Source organism: Cyprinus carpio, chromosome B8, assembly GCF_018340385.1.
Source record: "Cyprinus carpio isolate SPL01 chromosome B8, ASM1834038v1, whole genome shotgun sequence".
NCBI lineage: Eukaryota > Metazoa > Chordata > Actinopteri > Cypriniformes > Cyprinidae > Cyprinus > Cyprinus carpio.
In genome coordinates, this window is record NC_056604.1 from 15,684,139 (window position 1) to 15,705,533 (window position 21,395).

The 21,395-nt window shown below is 33.8% G+C and overlaps 1 pseudogene; it reads right to left on the reverse strand.

Moving 5' to 3' along the window:
• The window catches only part of LOC109086636, a 140,184-nt pseudogene that overhangs the window by 12,138 nt on the left and 106,651 nt on the right, over positions 1–21,395 (reverse strand).

The following is a 21,395-nucleotide window of genomic DNA, read 5'->3' on the forward strand; positions in this document are numbered from 1 at the left end:
ATTTCGTTGTGTTGTGCTAATTTTGTTGTGTTGGGGTTTGCTTCCATTTTGTTATGGTTTGTTTTTGGTTGTGATGTGCTAATTTTGTTGTTTTGGGGCTTGTTTCTGTTGTGTTGTGCTAATTTTATTGTGTTGCAGCTTGTTTCTGTTGTTTTGTACTATTTTTGTTGTTTTGCGGCTTGTTTCTGTTGTATTGTGCTAATTTTGTTGTGTTGTGTCTTGTTTCCCCTTACCAAAAAGTAGTATACTTCAGGTTTATTTTATTAAGTATACTTAAGTAAAGTTAAAGTATATTTAGACTTTTTGTAAGTATAAATCAAGTATACTTAAATGTCATTTTAAGTATATTTCTGAGGAGTACATAAAGGCCATTTCTGAGAAGTACATAAAAAGTAAACTAAAAGCATACTTTCATATTTTTAGTTTTAAAAGAAGTATATTAATAGCACACTTGAATAAACTTCTTTTTCGTAAGGGTCCCTTGTGTTGTCCTAATTGTATTGTGGTGCAGCTTGTTTTTGTTGTGTTGTGACTTGCTTTCATTGTGTTGTGCTAATTGTGTTGTGTTGTGGCTTGTTTCTGTTGTGACTTGCTTTCATTGTGTTGTGCTAATTGTGTTGTGTTGTGGCTTGTTTCCATTGTGTTGTGCGTTACTGGGCCAGTGTAGGAAAGCAGTGCCAGTTTTAACTTTAATTGTAAAGTTAAGTCTAATTATATTTCAGCAAAAAATACAAATATATAAATTATAGAACTATACGTTATAAAAAAACAAGTCATATGAATAAAATGTATTAATAAAAATGAACGAATTAATAAAAAATAAAAAAATGATCACATGACAAAAAATGTCCACGGTTTGCTAGATTAAGAGGGTGATGCACCTCTTCCCATTCTCCCCATAAGCCATTTAGCAGATGCATTTAAAAAAAATAAAAAATAAAAAATTGCTAATTGCAGGAAAACTTCCCCTCGGAGCAATCTGAGATTAAAAGTCAGTCGTGACTCCGGCGGTAACACTCTGCTGAGAGCTGCTCACTGGATACCAAAAGACTCAGTCTGTCACCAAATAATTAAAAACACCATGTAAATAACTTGACAAATGCGAGAAAACATACGAAAGAGACCTATCTTGCATGATACTACCAACAGATGAAGCAAAAATGTGTCCGACACCGCTTATCAACTTGTCTCAAAGCATAATCCTCTTCAGTCACTTGAGGAAAGAGAGGCACTGCTCGATCCTAAGAGGCAGCTCTAGAGCACAGAGAGCTGTTATGCTAGTGGCGCTAATGCGTGGCCACGTAAAACAGAAGAGAGGAGAGAACGCTTGAGAGGGTTCTCAGTGTGGTCCTATCAACAGACTGAAGTTTAAGCTGCCTGAGACATGTTGAGGGCTCTTCATTTAGGTGTGGAAAAGATCAGAGACCTTTAAAATGCTTGCATGTAAACACAGAATATTCTGGAGGGGAAACAAACACTGTAAATACTGACAAACAATACCATCTAAATAAAATTAAATCCATAACGAATGAATGATTGGAAACAAACTCATTTCCCTGATGTATTTAAAGGACTACAATCCCAAGTAGTAATTTAATATTCCACAGAAAAAAAAAAAAATACAGCAAATGGTGTGCAATGACATGAAGATGCGCAAACAGATGACAAAAGTTTCACACAAGAGAACTCTGATACTCAATACAAAAGTCACTAGGTCCATTAAAAGACAAATTATCCCAAGGACAAAATCCTACTAAATGTTTTTCTTCACTGAACCAATGTCTGATGCACTTCCAAAGCAGTGTTAATGTCTGTTTCTCCCACGTGCCATTTTCCTCCCAATTCCTGCCCAGTCAAAATTGGCATATTCTAATTATGATGTGATAACAATTACACAATAATCTAATTAGACTAAAACCTTGAGGGCCGGCTTGAAAGATTTTTAGAGGCAGATTGGAGAAAGCTGTCATTATTTCAGAATCAACATATTTTATGTGAAATTCAATATTTTATGTAACATTTTGGTTTCTATTTTGGTTTTGATTCTCTCACTGACAATATGCTAATACATCCAGCTAATTAATGATTTTGGGAAAAGAGTTAGGCTAAAAGTTCAAACCACAACATAAATATTTGAAAGCAGATGATATCAATTGATTACACCAATTACATTGATTGCAATTACACCAAACCAAAGATAAAAGAAAACCCTATCACAGGTTAATTCCTCTCAATAATATGTCAATGCCACTGGCTAATAAGTTACACTAGAAAAGCTACACTATCATTTAGTTTGGAGTCAGAAAGATTATTTTTTTTTTCATTAATATATTTATTTAGCAAGGACACATTTAACTGATATTAAGTGAAAGTAAATTAATTTTTAATGTCACAAAAGATTTATATTTCAAATAAATGCTGTTCTTCTGAACTTTTTATTTAACAATCCTGAGAAAATAATTATATTTTTTGCATTTGCAAATATGTTTCTTAAGCAGCAAATTAGAATGATTTCTGAAGGATCAGGTGACACTGAATACTTAAGTAATAGCTGCTGAAAATTCAGCTTTCCAAAAAAACAAACAAACAAAAAAAAAAATTACATTTTAAAATATATTACAATAAAAAGTTTATTTTAAATTGCAATATTATTTAAAAATATTAATATTAAAATATAAAATTCTTACTGAACCTAAGCGTTTTAACAGTAGTGTAGGCTAGATCTAAACAAGAGCATAAAATATTTGAATGCACATGAAATCATGTGCCAATAATTTCAAAACAATACTTTTTTTTCCCTTGAACCAAACAAAAACGAGGAAAACCCGCCAACACAGGGTTATGAAAAGTGAAAAATTAAAAGTGTGTGAAATGAGGAGCTTTTTGCTCAGAGCAGCATTAAATAAAAAGACTTTTAACAGCCTAACTGAATCTGGCACACCCTGGGATTTACAGGCAATAAATCAGAGAAAGAGGTGCTTATTAAATAGATGGATCCGTTATGCAATATTGCATCCCGGAAAGCAAACGGTTTTGATTCAGTATTCTTGTTTGGATTGACCCTTCAAACCCTGAAGTGCACAAACAAATAATGAGAGAAGGCAGGCACTGACAAGAAAAAAAGGAGGCCGGGATGAGCCTCAGTATTGAGTTTGACTATGACAGAGACACTAATGCAAGAGGCAGCATCAACAATAACAGATTACGCATGTTTAATATATCCTGTTCACGTCATCCAAAACTGAATAATCCACTTCAAATAAATAGCCTTGGGACGCTATATGCCGTCTTGGAAGATACTTGTCAGTATGAATGAGTGTAAGCAAAACCATCTCCTTAATTACACTGTTTGTATTTACTTTCATTGAGTCAGGATAAACTATATAAAAAAAAAAAAAAAAAATACATGGCGCTTAATTGTAAATTACAAAATATGTCAGAGAAAAATGAGAGCCTGTAAAATGCCAGTGTGAAACCATTTTCAGTTCTATTTTCTCTTTATAAAGCAATGAGAAATGCCGCACATCAGTCGCAACACAATGACAGGTTAACCAGTTTGGGGAAACAAGGTTAAACAAGGTTAACGTCCCCCCTATTCCAGAACTGTCCTGCTGTCTAAAGCCGCTGGCACCAATTTTCGTACGGGAATGACTGCACAAATATTCACCCTGTCCGTAACATCATGACAGTTTGGTGTTTAATGGCTCTGATGATTCGAAATAAACCTTTTAAATCTAAACCTGCATTCATGCTGGGAGAAGTGATAAAAAAGGACATTTTTTTCCTTTTAATCCATTTTTGTGCATCATTAACCAGGAGGAACTTACACCTTCCCTGTGTCAGGGCAGATTTGTAACGTAATACATCTCTTTGACTTTATCTACTGACTGGCACCCCACCGCCTGTTATGTGCAGACTGATTGCTTGCTGTGTCCATTTCCTCCGTCGCCTTCCTCTTTCAATGCAATTTGCACTCCGGTGCTTCTTCAAAACTGCTCTGAACACTGCACTACTGCCTGCAGGAAATATAACGTAATTCAATATACCACTGCTTTTGAGTACCATTGTGTCAAAGTGTTCCAGGTACACAGTATGTTCCATAAGTAAATACATCAAAATAAGACAAAAAACAAGCTTATTTGAGTCCAATAGTCTCTATGTGGTTACATCATGTTAACTAGATAATAACCTGTCAATCTCATCCCTCCTACTTGAAGCATTTCAGTCTTTCAGGGGACGTAGGTGTGAGTTTGGTTATTAGGGATGAATAATTTGGTCATTTTGTCTACTTGAGCACTTGACAGATAAATCAACAGAGTATTCAGATGTGATGGTATCCATCTGAAATTGTTTAATTGTTGGTCAATGGATGTCTTTGTTTTTCTATGTAAACATAAGCTAGACAGACATGTCTGACCATTGCAATTTACCAGATGTAAAAATCCGCCCCCCTTTTTACTGTTGCTACATCCGACAAGCCATGGTGCTCTCACGGCACACATCATGTTCTCAAGCAGTGAAAAATACATTGCGGAGAAAAGAGGAAACGTACAACATGTCAAGATACAAGACAGCGCAGGTTAATTTTCATATGAAACAGTCTCAGCTTTCAAATTTCATCACTTTTTGAGAAATTCAAACAATAAATAGCATTTAATGGCTCTTTAATGTGTCGTGATAGATTGCGGTAGCGCCTTAGTTCAAGCAGCATGTGAACCAATCATCTCTTCCTCTTTACTAGTTATAGCATGAAATAAACATGAATGAACATCAGAAGTTGTCTTGTTTTAACCGCACAAATCAATGCACACCATTTTTTAAGTTCAAGTCCACCAGCATTAATCTACTCTCCGGTCTGGTTTGTTTGTTGGACAAAAAGAGCAGATGCAGTCGGTTGGTTCAATTGGTCAGTTCGCCTGTCAATCGATTGCGTCTTGCACCTTTTGCAAGAATTTAGGTTGAAATAAAATGTTCAACAAAAAAGGTGAAAATTAAAATGGTAAAAAAACAAGTCTAAAATTAATGTCAAAAATTAAAATAAATAAATAAAATAAGGTCAATATTTTAAAAAAATCTATTTTTTTATTCCACTGCACTTTTTTTTTTTTTTTTTTGGTCAAAAAGAAAATTCTGTTATCTTCATAATGTTGGTAACCTAACAGTTGATGGCAGCCACTAATTTCAATAGATTTGTTTTTCTCCATACTATGGAAGTCAAAGGGTAACGTCAATTCTTTATTTATTGACATTACCCATTGACTTCCATAGTATGGAGAAAAAAAAATCTATTGAAATTAACATTCTTCAAAATATCTTCTTTTGTGCTCAACAAAAGAAAGAAATGCATATAGGTTTAGAACAATTTGAGGGACTGTATCTCTTAAACCCAAAAATCTGTTCTAAGTTTTTTTTTTTTAATGTGTCTAAAACACAAAGTCTGATAGCATCTGCATTGTGATGCTGTGAATGCTTTGGCTGCAGTCTACATGTCACCAGTTATAGTACTGATTATGCAAACTGTAGTTTGCAAAAGCAAGGTATCGTCAGCAGCAGCACTGTTTTCAATTAAAACAAAATCCCTCTATACATACTTTTGCAGAATGTTTTGTAGAAAAAAAACTCAATTGTGTTTTGATTAGTCACCGCTGTCATTTTAGAGTACTCTGGTATTGAGGTTCATCCCACATCAGTCTCTAACAAAGAAACACTGTCATAAGACCAACGAGTAAAGGTTGCGACTTACAAACACAAAAATGTGCTTCATTACAAATCAGCTACCAGCTGAAAGTATCAAATACCACCAGGACCGTTTCATTACAGACAATTAAGAGACATGACTCACTTAAAACTGCTCGAACATGCTTTTGAACCACTGCACTTCACATAGTACATTTGCTCATTTTCAGTGGCTGTTTGAAAGCTATTGTTGTTGGCAGATTTTCTATCACAAGCACCACTCAGCTGAAACATGCTCATGTGGGTGTCACACAAAAATAACATTAGGAAAAGACAGATTGAGGTTTCACGCGACAATCCTCTCCAAAACACTGCAATGGCATTTTAATTCTCTCACTATTGTTTTTATCTAAACCACTTCTGGTGAGACGGTTCCCATAAAAAAGAAGAGAAACACAAAAACAAACCACAGAGTTTGGCGCCCACGAGTCGGTACTTTTCTACCAAGGTTCATCTAATCAAACACTTCACAAGTGCTAACACTTCACATTTATTAACATTAGATACCTAGATTTTTAACAATAAACTAACAATTACAAATACTCCTAGAGAATTTAATAATCATACTTTACTGTTAATTCCAGCATTTACTAAAACATTATTTAAATCAAAAGCTGTGTCTGTTAATATTTAATGGACCTGAGCTCACATGAACAATGATCTAACATTAACAAAGATTATAAATACTGTAACAACTATATTGCTCATTGTTAATTGTTGCTAATTAATGTATTAACTTATTAACGTTAACTAATGGGACATTAGTATCACCAAATACATATCATTTACAAATGCAGTAATACTCTGTAAAGACACTGTAAACATACAGTCTAGATTATAGTGTTAAAATGCCAGTTTTTATTGATACTGGCCTCAAATCAATCTTACTGATTAATCTTCACTTATATTAATGCATACAAAGTATTTACTGTGCCAGAACCATAGCGACACATGAAGAATTTGAATGTTTAACTCCCTATGTTAGGTAGGATGTTTGTCAATCTTGATCATGAGAAATTGATTTCTTTACATTAAACACTTTTTGACCTGTTGGTTTGTGGACTGAAGTTGCAATGCAGTGAATCCAAATAGTTGAATCAGTTTTAATTTACTATATCAGCTAGGAGTGTAAGAAATGACCGATACATGTGAATATCGCAATATTTTGTTTGCCGATACTGTATCGATTCTCAAAAATGCAATATCGATACTTATATTAAAAAAAAAATCATACAGGATTCATGGCAGTTGTTTCGTTTTGAGGTTATATCCTGAAGACTAGATTGCAGTCTTATTTCTGAACTTAAACAGTGACATGTTGACTATAATGTCAATATAGTTTGCTGCTAGTAATGAAGGATGAAAGAAATGTTCCAGCTCCCACCTCGGTGTACAAAATGTGGCGTCATTTCGGCTTTCGTTACAGACAAAGGCACAAAAAGAGATTGACAAAAGTCATGTGGTGTGTAAAATGTGCAATGTCAATGTCAAATATTTCGAAGAACATGCACGTCTGCAACGCATTACGGCTCCACAGCCACTCTAGTCAATGCTTGTATTTATAGCAGCCACGCTGCGGCATGTTCCAGAAACGGCTCTCTGCGCTACTTCGCTAAAGATAGGCACCTAGTCTATTCTTGACGGACACTGCGTCCAAGCTGCACATAATTAGATAATTGAGGATGTGTTTTAAATGACTAAAACAGCTACAAATCTTTTATCCTTGACATTCATACTTTGATATGATGCAAGTCATGAAGCGCACTTTTTTCGTTTGGAGTGAATTTGCATTTAATTTTCTCCACCGCATTCACACACTGATACTCTCCTTGCACGTGTGTGTGTGTGTTCATGTGTGCTCATGTTCTTCACACAGAATCCTGCAAGCACTTTATATTAAGCAGATGTAATTCTTTTGTTTCAGATCAAAATGTTATGGCACTATATGTTACAATTTTAAACAAACTGTGAACCTTCAACACAGGGTCCAAAAATATATATGGTTTGTTTATAACAGCTCACATTTTATACATTTAATTTAACTAAAGAATCCTGCAAGCACTTTACTTTCCACCCTTATTACTCGTACTGCACAAAAAGTGGTTCAATGATGTTGAATGTTACAGGGACAAATTAATGCAAATGCAGATCCCGCTGTGTTCTTGTTAAATAAATTATTGCAAATTATTATTTGTTTTCAAGGTTTGCATATGGTGATGTGTTCTTAATGACATCTTTCCTAAAATTATATCCTATTCCTAAAATAAGAAATATCCCAATATATCGCCTTGCTTACAGTGTCACAATGTATCGCAACATATCATATCGCAACTCCTGTATTATGATATGTATCGTATCTCCAAATTCTTGCCGATACACAGTCCTAATAGCAGCCAGTGTCTCTCATCAATAACAGCCTTTTTGGTGGCATGTGTCATCAATAGGAGCGTGCAACACCTGTGACCTTTGAGGACAGGGTAAAAAACTCACCAGTTTCCTCTTCTTGTCCTGTTCTGTTGGGGGTTCCTCATCATCTGTCAGCTTTGGCTCTTCAAAGTGGCTCATCAGCATGCAGCTAGAGGACAGGCAGCCAGAGAGTGTGTAAGGTTGTGAGGCATGTGAGCATGTTTGTGTGTGTGTGTGTAAAAAGAGTGAGTGCAAAGTAGAGAAATTACATTCATGTTACACATCATTTCTAAAATGTGCCACTTTTCCCCTGTTTCTCCAGCAGCTGTGTAATCTCTAACTCCATTTATGAATACTGTGTTGACACCCCACTGAAGTATGTATGAGGCAGGTTGTATTCATCCTGCCTGGAAATGATAAAATGCCTTAGGAGGTGAGTTTAAGAGTATAGCACCATATCCTAAAGTCATGAAATATTGGTTGCTTCATAGTATCATGCACATTTCACGACCAGCTTACATACAACCCAAACCTATATATACAAACATATATTTGTATAGCTAAAATAGCTAAATAAACTTATCACTGCATCTAACTATTATACATGTTAATTAGATACTGTACCCACTAAATTACTGAAAGAGTCGTTATCTGTAGCAGAAGAACCGCTTCTCAATATTATTAACTCGTTGTTATCTTTAGGTCACGTCCCAAAACCATTCAAGCTGGCGGTTATTAAGCCTCTTATTAAAAAACCACAACTAGATCCTTGTGAACTGGCAAATTACAGACCCATTACAAATCTTCCATTTATGTCTAAAATTTTTGAAAAAGTTGTGTCTGCTCAAATGTGCTCCTTCCTGCAAAAAAATTATCTCTATGAAGAATTTCAGAAACTGAAACAGAAACTGCACATGTTAAAATTACAAATGACTTGCTTCTTGCGTCAGACCAAGGCTGCATCTCATTGCTAGTTTTACTTGATCTTAGTGCTGCGTTCGACACCATAGATTATGACATACTCATAGATAGATTACAAAACTATACAGGTATCCAAGGGCAGGCTTTAAGATGGTTTAGATCCTACCTGTCCAATCGCTACCACTTTGTTTATTTAAATGGGGAGTCATCTCATTTATCACCAGAAAAATATGGAGTGCCACAAGGATCTGTCCTAGGTCCTCTGCTATTTTCAATATACATGTTGCCCCTTGGTAATTTCATTAGAAAATACGGGATTAGTTTCAACTGTTATGCTGATGATACTCAAATATATATCTCAACAAGACCAGATGAAACATCTAAATTATCTAAGTTAACAGAGTGTGTTAAAAATGTAATATTGGATGACCAATAATTTTCTCCTATTAAATTCAGATAAGACAGAGATATTTCTTATTGGACCAAAAAACATTACACAGAATCTCGTAGATTACAATTTGCAACTAGACAGATGTACTGTTACTTCCTCTACAGTCAATTATCTGGGTGTTATATTAGACAGTAACTTGTCTTTTGAAAATCATATTTCCCATGTTATGAAAACAGCATTCTTCCATCTTAGAAACATTGCCAAGCTACGAAACATGTTACCTGTTCCTGATGCAGAAAAGCTAGTTCATGCATTCATGACCTCTAGACTGGGACTATTGTAATGCACTGCTAGCTGGTTGTCCTGCATCTTCAATAAACAAGCTACAGGTAGTCCAAAATGCTGCGGGTAGAATCCTTACCAGGTCAAGAAAATATGATCATATTACCCCAATTTTACAGTCTCTGCACTGGCTACCTATTAAGTTCCGTATCAGTTACAAAATATTATTACTTACTTATAAGGCCCTTAATGGTTTAGCTCCTGCGTACCTAACTAGTCTTCTACCACGCTACAATCCATCACGCTCCCTAAGGTGATAAAACGCTGGACTTTTGGTAGTACCTAGGATAGCAAAGTCCACTAAAGGAGGTAGAGCTTTTTCGCATTTGGCTCCCAAACTCTGGAATAGCCTTCCTGATAATGTCCGGGGTTCAGACACACTTTCTCTGTTTAAATCTAGATTAAAAACACATCTCTTTGGCCAAGCATTCAAATAATGCATCTCATAATTTTGGACTGCAGTTATATCTGATCAAATATGCATTATTATTCTTTAGCTTGGGTTAAACTAATTAGTTTTACTTGGCTGGAACAGCAGCTAAGCTAATTGTCTCTATTTGTTTCTCTGTTTTGCCATGGGATTTACATCCCGTGGTAAAAAACTAGGATTTGCACAAGCTCCAGTCTTGATCCAGAACACCTGAGAAGAGATGATGCCAAACCCCTCAGAGGACCTCAGATGATGCTAACCCAGAGACAACATACAGAACTACCACATTTTGCTATAAGTTTCATTGCATAATTGCTGTTAATAGTGTTAATCATCTGTTTGTTTACGTCTTTTATTGATTTTTTTCATACATTTCTGCCGTATGCACATAGACTGACAGTCATCACTGATAAGCTACTACTAAATATTGTAGAAACTTAATTTTCTGTAAAGTTGCTTTGCAATGATTTGTATCGTAAAAAGTGCTATACAAATAAACTTGAATTGAATTGAACTGAATATGAATTCTATATTATAAATTCATTATTTATTATTTGTATAATTATTATTAGCAATTAATTAATGTCATTAGATAGATATAGATAGACAGAAAAAGAGAGAAAAACATAACTAAAAATATAAAAAATAATTAAAAAAAAATAAATATTATTAGTCTTATTACAGAATAAAATTATATACAAGCATCCACATATACAATATATAGCAAAATTTAATTGGTAAAATATAAAAAAATAATAATTGTATTAAAACAATATTGTAAAAAATATATAAATGAAGAATGGCATTATGGATAAAAATTCTATATTACAATGAATTCAATTTTTTGTATTCTTCTTAATTAATTAATATATAGATAGACATACAGAGAGAGAGAGAGAAACACAACTATACATTTAACTTTAATATTTTTTAAATATAATTTAAATACTATTAATTTCATTAGTCATATTTACAGAATAGAAATATATACAAGCATCCACATCAAAATTGAAGTTTTAAAATATTTTTAAAATAATTAAATTAATTAATATATAATTGCAGGATAATATTATATATTAAAATGTTATATTATACTTAAATTTATAATCATATAGAAATATATTTTATTATAATTATTGTGTGTGTGTGTGTGTGTGTGTGTGTGTGTGTGTGTGTGTTATAACACAATATAATATAATATATTTCATAATAATATAATATAATATAATATAATATAATATAATATAATATAATATAATATAATATAATATAATATAATAGAATATAATAGAATAGAATAGAATAGAATAGAATTGTACAAAATTAAAATCTAAAAACAAGGAGATTTTTGACCCTCCAACTCTAGCACTCTGTTGTAATTCTATTTTATCTATTTGTTTTCTTTTTATTTAAAAAAGTTCTCTAACACTTGCACTCTCTTTTCATTTTCTAATTTCATTTTCTTATAATAGCACTTGCATATTATCACTATTTTGTTGGTTTTGATTGCTTCTGGTTGTCTTCATTTGTAAGTAGCTTTAGATAAAAGCATCTGCTAAATGACTAAATGTAAATGTAAAAAAATGTATTTGATATATATAATTTATTTATTTTTATATTTAATATATAATGTGTAACAAGAAGGCGGAAAACACTGACACAGATCACAATCACTTCTCATAATGCTAAGCATTTGTTTCATGAAATAACCTGCCTTGACAGTGTGTGCCCTTGTCCACCATTGGAGGAGAACTGTCATCAAAAAGAGAGAATCAAACATACTCCTTGAAGGTAGCCATCTCATTCCATCATAACATTGTGCAGCACTTCCACTCTGATGTTAATGATCCCACAGAACTTGTCCTGGATCACACTGAAAAATGACTGCAGAGGAAAACGTTATTCAAAGAAAGAACACAACGTTCCATCATTCACACTCTGAAAACACTGTGACAGAAAGATGTTTGTAAGGTGTCTTCACATGCCTGTGAGAAGGGATGTCATGGTGGTAATTTTAGTAGTTGAAAGCAAAGAAAGTGGAATTTCACAATACTCAATATGAGTTTGAAAAAAAATTCTATTCAAAATATTACTTTAGTTAAAAAGTAAACAAGCTAAATAAAAACAATTATTTCTCAATTTAACTTTTTTTTTTACCACACCCAAAATGGCTATTTCAACAAAGAATGTCTTTGCATGTGGGTAAATACGCATATGAGCGTTCAAAAGCAGTCATCTGTCAGTGTGACAGAGCGTGGGTACAGTTGCTACTCGACAAGCTAAACTTTAAAAAGACTGCTATTGTTACTTTTTTTAAAAAGTTTTTGCATCGAGTTGGTAGCAAAAGCACTTGTACTCTCGACATCCCTACAATGGGTATTAAGATTTTCAGTTTTTAAAAAAAAAAAATAAAATTTTGCGCCTGGAAATAGCTTGCACTCACAAACCCTTTCTGCAAGGGAACAATCAAAAGCTTAAGAGAAATCTTCAGTCTGACTGACTGTTAAAATCTGAACTACACTCAGGGGACCTGAACATTAGACCACACATATTATCTGAAGCAGTTATTGCCAATAAATGTGAAGATAGTTCAGATATTCAATAGATTAAACCCTTAATGCAGCTGTCCTTTATGCTTTATGTGACATGGCAACAGTTAGCAATTTATGAAGGACAGTCTCTCCATTTCATAGGACTTAAAAGCCATATGTTTGACATTGCTGATTTAAAAATTAAACTTCTGTCATAATTCCAAACACATACTATATGTATTTCTTCTGTTAAACAAAAATGGAAAAGTTTCGACCAATGTCTGAACTGCTCTAATCTATATGATGAAAGTGAATGGTGACCACTGGCTGTCAAGCTCCAGTAAGAACAGTAAGCTTTTATTTGTACTTTGTTTTTTTAATTTTATTTTAATTAAACTGTGTTAACTTTGACTGTGTTTTTTTATTCTTTATATAGATGTATATAGTTATTTATATAACTACTAAGGTTATTTTACATTTTTAATTCTAGTTTTAAATTTAGTTTAGTTTTAGTTTTTTATTTATTATTTTTTATTTCCAGTTGGTAATTTTAGTCCTTCAATTAAAACTAAACAAAAATTAGAAATGTTGCCAGCTAACTGAAATACGTTTGTCATTATTTATACTGTATTTTAGCTTTATTTTAATTTAATTCACATTTTAATTAGTGATAATAACCCTGATTCATATGACTTGTGTCTTCTTCTAAAGCCATATGACAGTTTTGTGTGAGAAACAATGTGTCTGAAACTTTAATCATTATTCACTGAAAATATTGCTTAACAGCTGTGGTTACCATTCACTTCCATTGGATCTAAAATATGTGAGTAAACAATGACATAATTGTCATTTCTTGGTGAACTATCCCTTTAAAGATGAAAACATCCTATGGTCTTGACCTTCCCAACACATTTTTCTTCTATAATGTGTGGCAGGGCCAAATTTCCTGTGTTTGTCCCTGTCCATCACGGTCTTCAATATAACCCCCCAATGTCTGATACAAATTGGTTCATTCGTCACTCAGAGCCAAAACACATGAGATCCCTCGACTGTCCACTTAGAACCCTTGTGACGATTCTTTCTCCGCCTAGGATCTGCTCACATGCAGCATTCAATGAAAAGCCAGAGAAGGAGGGTCAGTTCTAAATCTAAAAAACATTGCTTGGTGAAATGAACTAGTCGATACCATTTCTGGAGCAGCAATCACATCTCTGCTTTGGTGAAATAGAGGAAGATGATGAGGTACTGTAGCTGCTAAGGGAGAGGGACACAGCCGATATGACTTAATGACAAGAAATTGGTCAGGAATGAAAGACGGGTGGTATGAAATTACGATTGCAATATGACGTGTGCCTCCCCATCACCCAGCTGCACCCTGGTACTGAGGAACTGAGTGTTTCCTTAATCCAAAACGAGGTGCTCATTTCATTTTATCTGCACACTCATTCATTTTTAATACATGAAAGTAAAATTCTCAGTATTGCATATGGCTCGCAATTCAAAACTGATGACTGAAAAAAGTTTTAAATAACTCAAAATGGGTCATGCTAAGCCAGGGTGGCCATATTCGCCGTTCATACGGGACACGTCCTGGCCAGGATTTTAATATTGCCTAAAACATCCAAAGCAGTTTGACCAATAACTTGCAGGTATTGCACATAATCGACCAATCGTGGGGCTGCGTGTGAGTAGGTGAGATCTACAGGGAACAATCAAAGAGATGCAAATATGCGGATGTGTTTGTTCCTTCATTTAACTTGAAGCGTCGCTGTGCACTGATCAAAAAAGACACCAAAGTAGGTGCGAGAGCGATTCAAAAGTATAAGGAGCCATCTGCTCTGCTCTCTATAGCTCTCATGAATGTCACACAGTGATCAACCTGCACAGTGCAAACAGCCTAAACCTGGATATTTAAGGCAATATTAAAATCCTGGCCAGGACATGTCCCGTATGAACGGTGCACATGGCCACCCTATGCTAAGCATATATTAGAATATATGAGAGTCAATTACTGTTTTGTCTGAAGACACCCTGAAAGTCAGCTACAAGCAAACTTGTCAAAAACCAAAGCTTGCTAAATATCTACTCAGCTATACAGTTAATAAAGTTTACAGCTTTAATATTACTTTTTTTTTTTTGTTGTTGTATAATACAGGGCAGGGGCAATCTTATCTCAACCCACCAATATTAGAGCTACACGAGCTGCACTAGTGACCTATCAAAGATGCATCATATTAAAGATTTCTTATCACACTGCTTAGACCTGAAAAAGAGGCCTGTATAACACCTAATGACACCCAAACCAGCACCTTTGGACAATAAAACTTGCAGAATCACCTTTTTTAAAATGTAAAAAAAGAAAACATATCAAAAGATTTGCATTTATGTAAGCCTACTGTAAAATCAAACTATATTTTTCTCTTTTTGTGCTCTTATAATGTTAGTTATGTTTTCATGCACGAAAAGTCACAATTCAGCATTTCATGATGTTTGACCATCAGAATTTTTGACCTTTATAATTAAGGCCCAGATAAACTTCAAACAAAATCAAAGAACGAACTGATATGAAAATCTGGCCAAAACGAAGTTCATTTTGAGTTCATTTCGGCACTTCGAAAAACGGCTCACCAAAGCAAACTTTTAGGGGGAATTCGTTTTGGCTCCTAAACACCTTTGAGATACCACTGGTTCATGGCAATTACGCAATCTTTGGGTGTGTTCTGGAACTCCACCTTCTTTGACATGCTATTTTTTTTCCTGGTTTATTTCCATTCAGCGGAGGTCAGGCAGGAGAACAACATATCCAAGTCACTAGCAACATAAATACACTGTATCGAATACCTGAGCTGCAACAGATATATCTGCACCTGTACGATCACTCGTGGAGAGACTTTAAAGATTCGAGAAAGCATTTAATTCCTAGAAAGACATTGCAATAAAGCTTGGTGCCGACGACCCGGAGTTATGCAAAAAGCAACGTAGAGAAACATCAGATGCAAGTTTTCCAAAGCCATGAAAAGAATGAAAGGAAAGAGTAAAGATATAAGGTAGCAAGTAAAAAATACATGTGTTTCAAATAAATGTTACACCATAGGCTACTGCTACTGCTGCTATTGTTGTTCTTTCAATAAGCAAATTTAAAAGGTATAGGTTAGGGTTAGGGTTAAGTTTCCGATAGCATGTGAAGACAGTAGAGAAGTGCTCTCCCTCAGCACAGTGGAGTGCATCGTTTTGTTAACTTTGTGATTTATTATTTTGAGTTGTTTGGGACACGGTAACACACGGCCCTCTCACAATATATTGCTTTACAGATCTATCACTTTTGCCGCTTAGAAATGTTTACGTAATCATGCTGCACGTATCAGAAGTTCCGCGCTCCGGCGATGTGGGGAGAGACAGAGGAGACGAATTGTTGAATAAAGTAATTATTTTTGTTTTCTTCTCGTATAAAAAGTATTCTTGTCGCTTCATAGCGTTATGGTTGAACCACTGATGGCAGATGGACTATTCTGACGATGCTTTTAATACTTTTGAGCATAACTTGTTTTTCTATAACAAACTATAAAATATTTTCTATAAAAAAGTTAATGCCCTGGCAGTGGCAAATAGCTTTGGTTTTATATTTAATTCGATTACATTAATGTTAATAGTTGAGATTTACAAGAAATATTTTAACAAACAAAAAAAGGAATACTGCTGCAAAAAATGAAAAAGTGCATAATACACTACTTTTGAATTCATTATTGAATGTTGTGCATAACAATGTGATTAATCGCAGAAAATCATGTGATTAATCGTGATTAAAGATGTTAATCGTTGCCCAGCACTAATATATATATATATATATATATATATATATATATATATATATATATATACATTTGCATTTATGCATTTAGCAGATGCTTGTATCCAAAGCGACTTACAGTGCATTCAGGCTATGCATAATTTATATATATATATATATATATATATATATATATATATATAGAATATATATATATACTATATATATATATCTATATATATAATATATATATATATATATATATATATATAATATACAAAAGCATCATATATTCCACTTGGATTTCTTTTGAATATGCATTCCAATTGTAACCAAGCAAGCAGCTTGCTCTAAACTGTGTAAATATTCTGGCAAACTCCAACATCATTATTCCAAAAGCAGCTGGTTGAAAACATTCTCAGTGGTTTTGCTTGTGCATGTGTAAAAAGCAAGACCCAATCTGCATATCCCTCTTCCTTTTTTGGCTTGGCTGTATGTGTGGAGATCATTACATCATTATTATCATCTGTTTATTCTGCGCTCTCTAAATGACTGAAGCAGAGACAAATCTGTACCGTTTCATTGCTGTCATCACTGCGGTTATACTTCATTAGGGGGTGAAATTATTTGTGACGTATTGCGCCTCAGAGAAGAAACATTCAGCGCCTTGGGCATTGCTCTGAGCCCACAGGTGTTTATTCAGAGGGAGTCGGAACACAGCAAATAGAATAGTAATGGCAGGATCAGAAAATGCCATTCAAAGCACACTGAATGCCTGTGAAAATTAATATGCTGGCCCTCATTTCATGCAAGCCTCTCAGAGTCTGCGTTCATAATTTTTTCTGCACCGTTCAAGTCACATGAGTCCAAAGAGAGACGAAAAAGCATCTGAATAAGGATGATTGTTTACTGGCAGAGCACAATTCCTCTCTAAAATAAGTTTGTATATTGCAATATTGTAATACCACAGTTTAAGCCACACCAGACAGAAAAAAAAATCAGTGTCTAAAAAAAAATCAGAAACTTAATCAGAAACAAAAACCAAAGGACAAACTAAAGACTAACACCCCCCCCAGTTTCAGAAAACTAAAAATACAATTACTCTAGGTTTTAGTTTCACATGATCAGAAGTCATCATTTGAGAAAACATTTTTGTGGAAACCAAGATCAGGATTTCATGGTTCTTTGATAAAGTTTATTATAAACATCTTTTTTTTTTTTTTTCAGGGTTCTTTGATGAAAAGTTTATTATAAACATCTTTACTGTCACTTTTGACTTGAATTGAATGAACTGAATGCATCCTTGCTGAATTAAAGTATTAATTTGTTATGTTTCTTTTAAAAACAAAACTGACTCAAAGTTTGAATGGTAGCATATTTCTATTCAAAAATTCCACCTAAGGCCTTTGTGTTGTTGTTTGCTTAGGCATCTGTGTTCAATATTATGATGCTTAATACTCTTCGTCTAAAAACTGATTTATAGACAATAAAATTATTCTGATTATTCAAATCTAATTATTCTGATTGAAAATGTTAATAAATGCATTTAATTTAAGCATTTGACATAAATGATGACTCACATCAGCATCATTTTTAATTAGTAAAAAAAAGATCCTGAAATAGAGTTCCACAATTACGACAAATATCAACACTGCTGATTATTGCTCTTGATATTGTAATCACAATTCTTAAAGTTGATTAATAGAAAAAAATTATATATATATTATATATATATACACACACACACACACACACACACACACACACATACACACACACACAACACAAACACACATATATATATATATATATATATATATACTTTTGGGGTGTTTTGACCAGTATTGAATGGATACCTTTTGCATTACACACACTATGCAAAATCATTTGTGACCCTGGACAACAAAACCAGTCTTAAGTCGCTGGGGTATATTTGTAGCAATAGCCAAAAATACATTGTATGGGCCAAAATTATTGATTTTTCTTTAATGCCAAAAATCATTAGGATATTAAGTAAAGATTATGTTCCATGAAGATATTTTGTAAATTTCCTACCGTAAATATATAAAAACTTAATTTTTGATAAGTAATATTCATTGCTAAGAACTTCATATGGACAACTTTAAAGGAAATATTTAGATTTTTTGCACCCTCAGATTCCAGATTTTCCAGATTCAGATTCCAGTATTTCGACCAGATATTGTCCTATCCTAACAAACCATACATCAATGGAAAGCTTATTTATTCAACTTTCAGATGATGCATAAATCTTAATTTTGAAAAATTGACCCTAATTACTGGTTTTGTGGTCCAGGGTCACATTTGACAGTATCTCTAAAATATTATAAATAGTTTTGAAATTAATTTTTTTCTTGATCAGTTAAATTGTAGCAGCCATAACAATAATAATGGTTATGTAATAACTGTGCAGCCCTACCCCAAAAAAGTAATGGAAAAGTTTATTTCTGACACTGGATTGGATTCGAGCAGAAGGCAAGATGTAACAATAATGGAGAAAACAACATCGTGCATCTGTGCTTCAGAGACTGAGGCTCAGAGATATGGCTCACGGATCCAGGCTGTCTCTACAAGCGTGATAATGCATGACTATCCCACTCTCCCTCAAGACTCAGGCTTAAGCCGCATGGGGAGCCTCTCCTGTATATCACGGCAAAGCCCTGAAAACTGCAGAAGTAAAACAAGGCCATGATGGAGCTGTCTTTTTTGCCAGTTAATCACTGCTTTTGGTGGGAGGGAGACTGACAACGAAGGGCTTTGGTATTGATGCCATTATTGATCTTATAGAACAATGACCATTAAAATCAATCTCAATGAAATAAGGTGACAACAGACCTGCTGCGGTACTGCAATCGATTCCACAGTCCCCAATGCAATTCCATGATACAAGATATCACAATGGGCACACATACAGACAAATACATACATACAAAATGTGGACACATACAATAGATCAGATAAATCCAGGGCGTGAAATATTTTGCAGATGACCGGCTGCCCTTCAGAATAGGAAGAGCCTGCATGCAGAGACATTCTCAAGTGTTTTAAGACTGAATATTTATATTGTAATGAGGAGTGTCAATCATGAATTTCTCCACCATTTCTCTTCTCCTGACAGTCTGCACATGTAAAAGCACACGCAATTTGACATGAAATGTAAATATATCTTGTTAATCACTGTGCCACAAGGAATAAAAATATGTTATGTCTGCAGTGCAGGATGCTTGACACTGTTTCCTAGAAAATTTTAATTACCACCTCATTGTGTACAGTTATTGCCATTCACATTATGTGTGCTGTGGAGGTAAACGGGTGCATCTCTTCCCTTAATAATGTGATTTTGAGTGTCAACGTTGCTGCCAGAATCACGTATGCAGAGTTGAAAAGATTGAAAAGAAAAGTAACTCAAGAAACTGTGTTAGTCTGCAGAGATCCTTATTTTTACCATTATTCAGAATAGAATCTATTTTATGAGAAAGTATCACCTTTGAGAACAAAAAAGCTACAAAACAACCCACAGTTGTGTACAAGGGTTAGGTGTTTTCCCACTTAAAGTCCAGTCAAAGATTCTAAAACCAACAAAATTGTCAAACAAATTATTTTTATATAATCAGATTTTACTGTTGCTCTTAAACTTGGGATAATTTTGCTATTATGTTTAAGATTAATGGTGTGAAGTACAATTTGTGAAATTTCGTGAGCAAAAACAGTTTATCTACTGTCAATAGTGTAGCAATATAGAAACCACTGCTCACTTTCAAACCAAGCAGCTTTCTGTTGATCAACAGGACGAATCTGTGTGATCATATTCAACCTGTTGCAAAATTTGTGTGGCCTAATCTTTCACCCTCATGAGAAATTCCCTATTGTGTGGATTCCTATTGAAATGACAGAATTTCTGGTCACACTTCATTTTAAGGTCCAATTCTTGTTATTAATAAACCACTAACTATGACTTTTCCCTCAATAAACTTCTAATTTGCTGCTTATTAATGCTTTATTATAATATGTAATATGTACTTTACAAGTACTAATAAACACCCAAGATGTTAATAATAGGCATGCTAATAAGCAACTAGTTAAAAGTGAGAATTGGTCCCTATACTTGGTCAGCATTACTGAATTTCCCCTGAAAGCAATAATCCCATAAATATCCCAAAACTTATTTTTTCCAGTACACTAAAAAAAAAAGAAAGAAAGAAAGACACGATCAGTAAGTCATGGCAACTTAAGTTTTTATATTACTTTAACTCATCAAAATAAGTCCAGCATTTTCAACTTTTTGTGTTACATGATGTTTTTAAGTTGAAATAGGTGGAAATTCTGTGGAAATTTCATCATGACTTCAGCTTCATAGTCAAATTACAGATCGAACAATTGTTTCTGAATAAATTTCTTTGCAATGCATTAAAGGATGAGTAACTCATTCCCTAAAAAAAAGACAAGTGTTGTGTTTCTTTGTCTTTTTCTCTGATTCTCAAGTACTTCTATGCTACATATCGAAGGTATAAGTGTTAATAAAGTGTTTCTTCTCTAGATGGTTTGGTTCCTAGCTTAACTTTTTTACATAGTTTAGCTATTCACTGTTTATTGAAGATTTAATAATAATAAAAAAATGCCTATAGAGAAAATAAATGAGAAAAATATTTCTAGAACCAGGGTAATTGAAAAAAATGTGGAAGATCACTCCATTTTGATAAAGTTTATAATTAACATTGCTTGTGTATACTGGCTTCCATTACTCTAATAGGTGTTGCTATTTGTGCTTGGTCTATTATATCAGCAGTTAAAAAAACAGAATTTTGAATCAAAAAAATAAAAAACACACAAAAA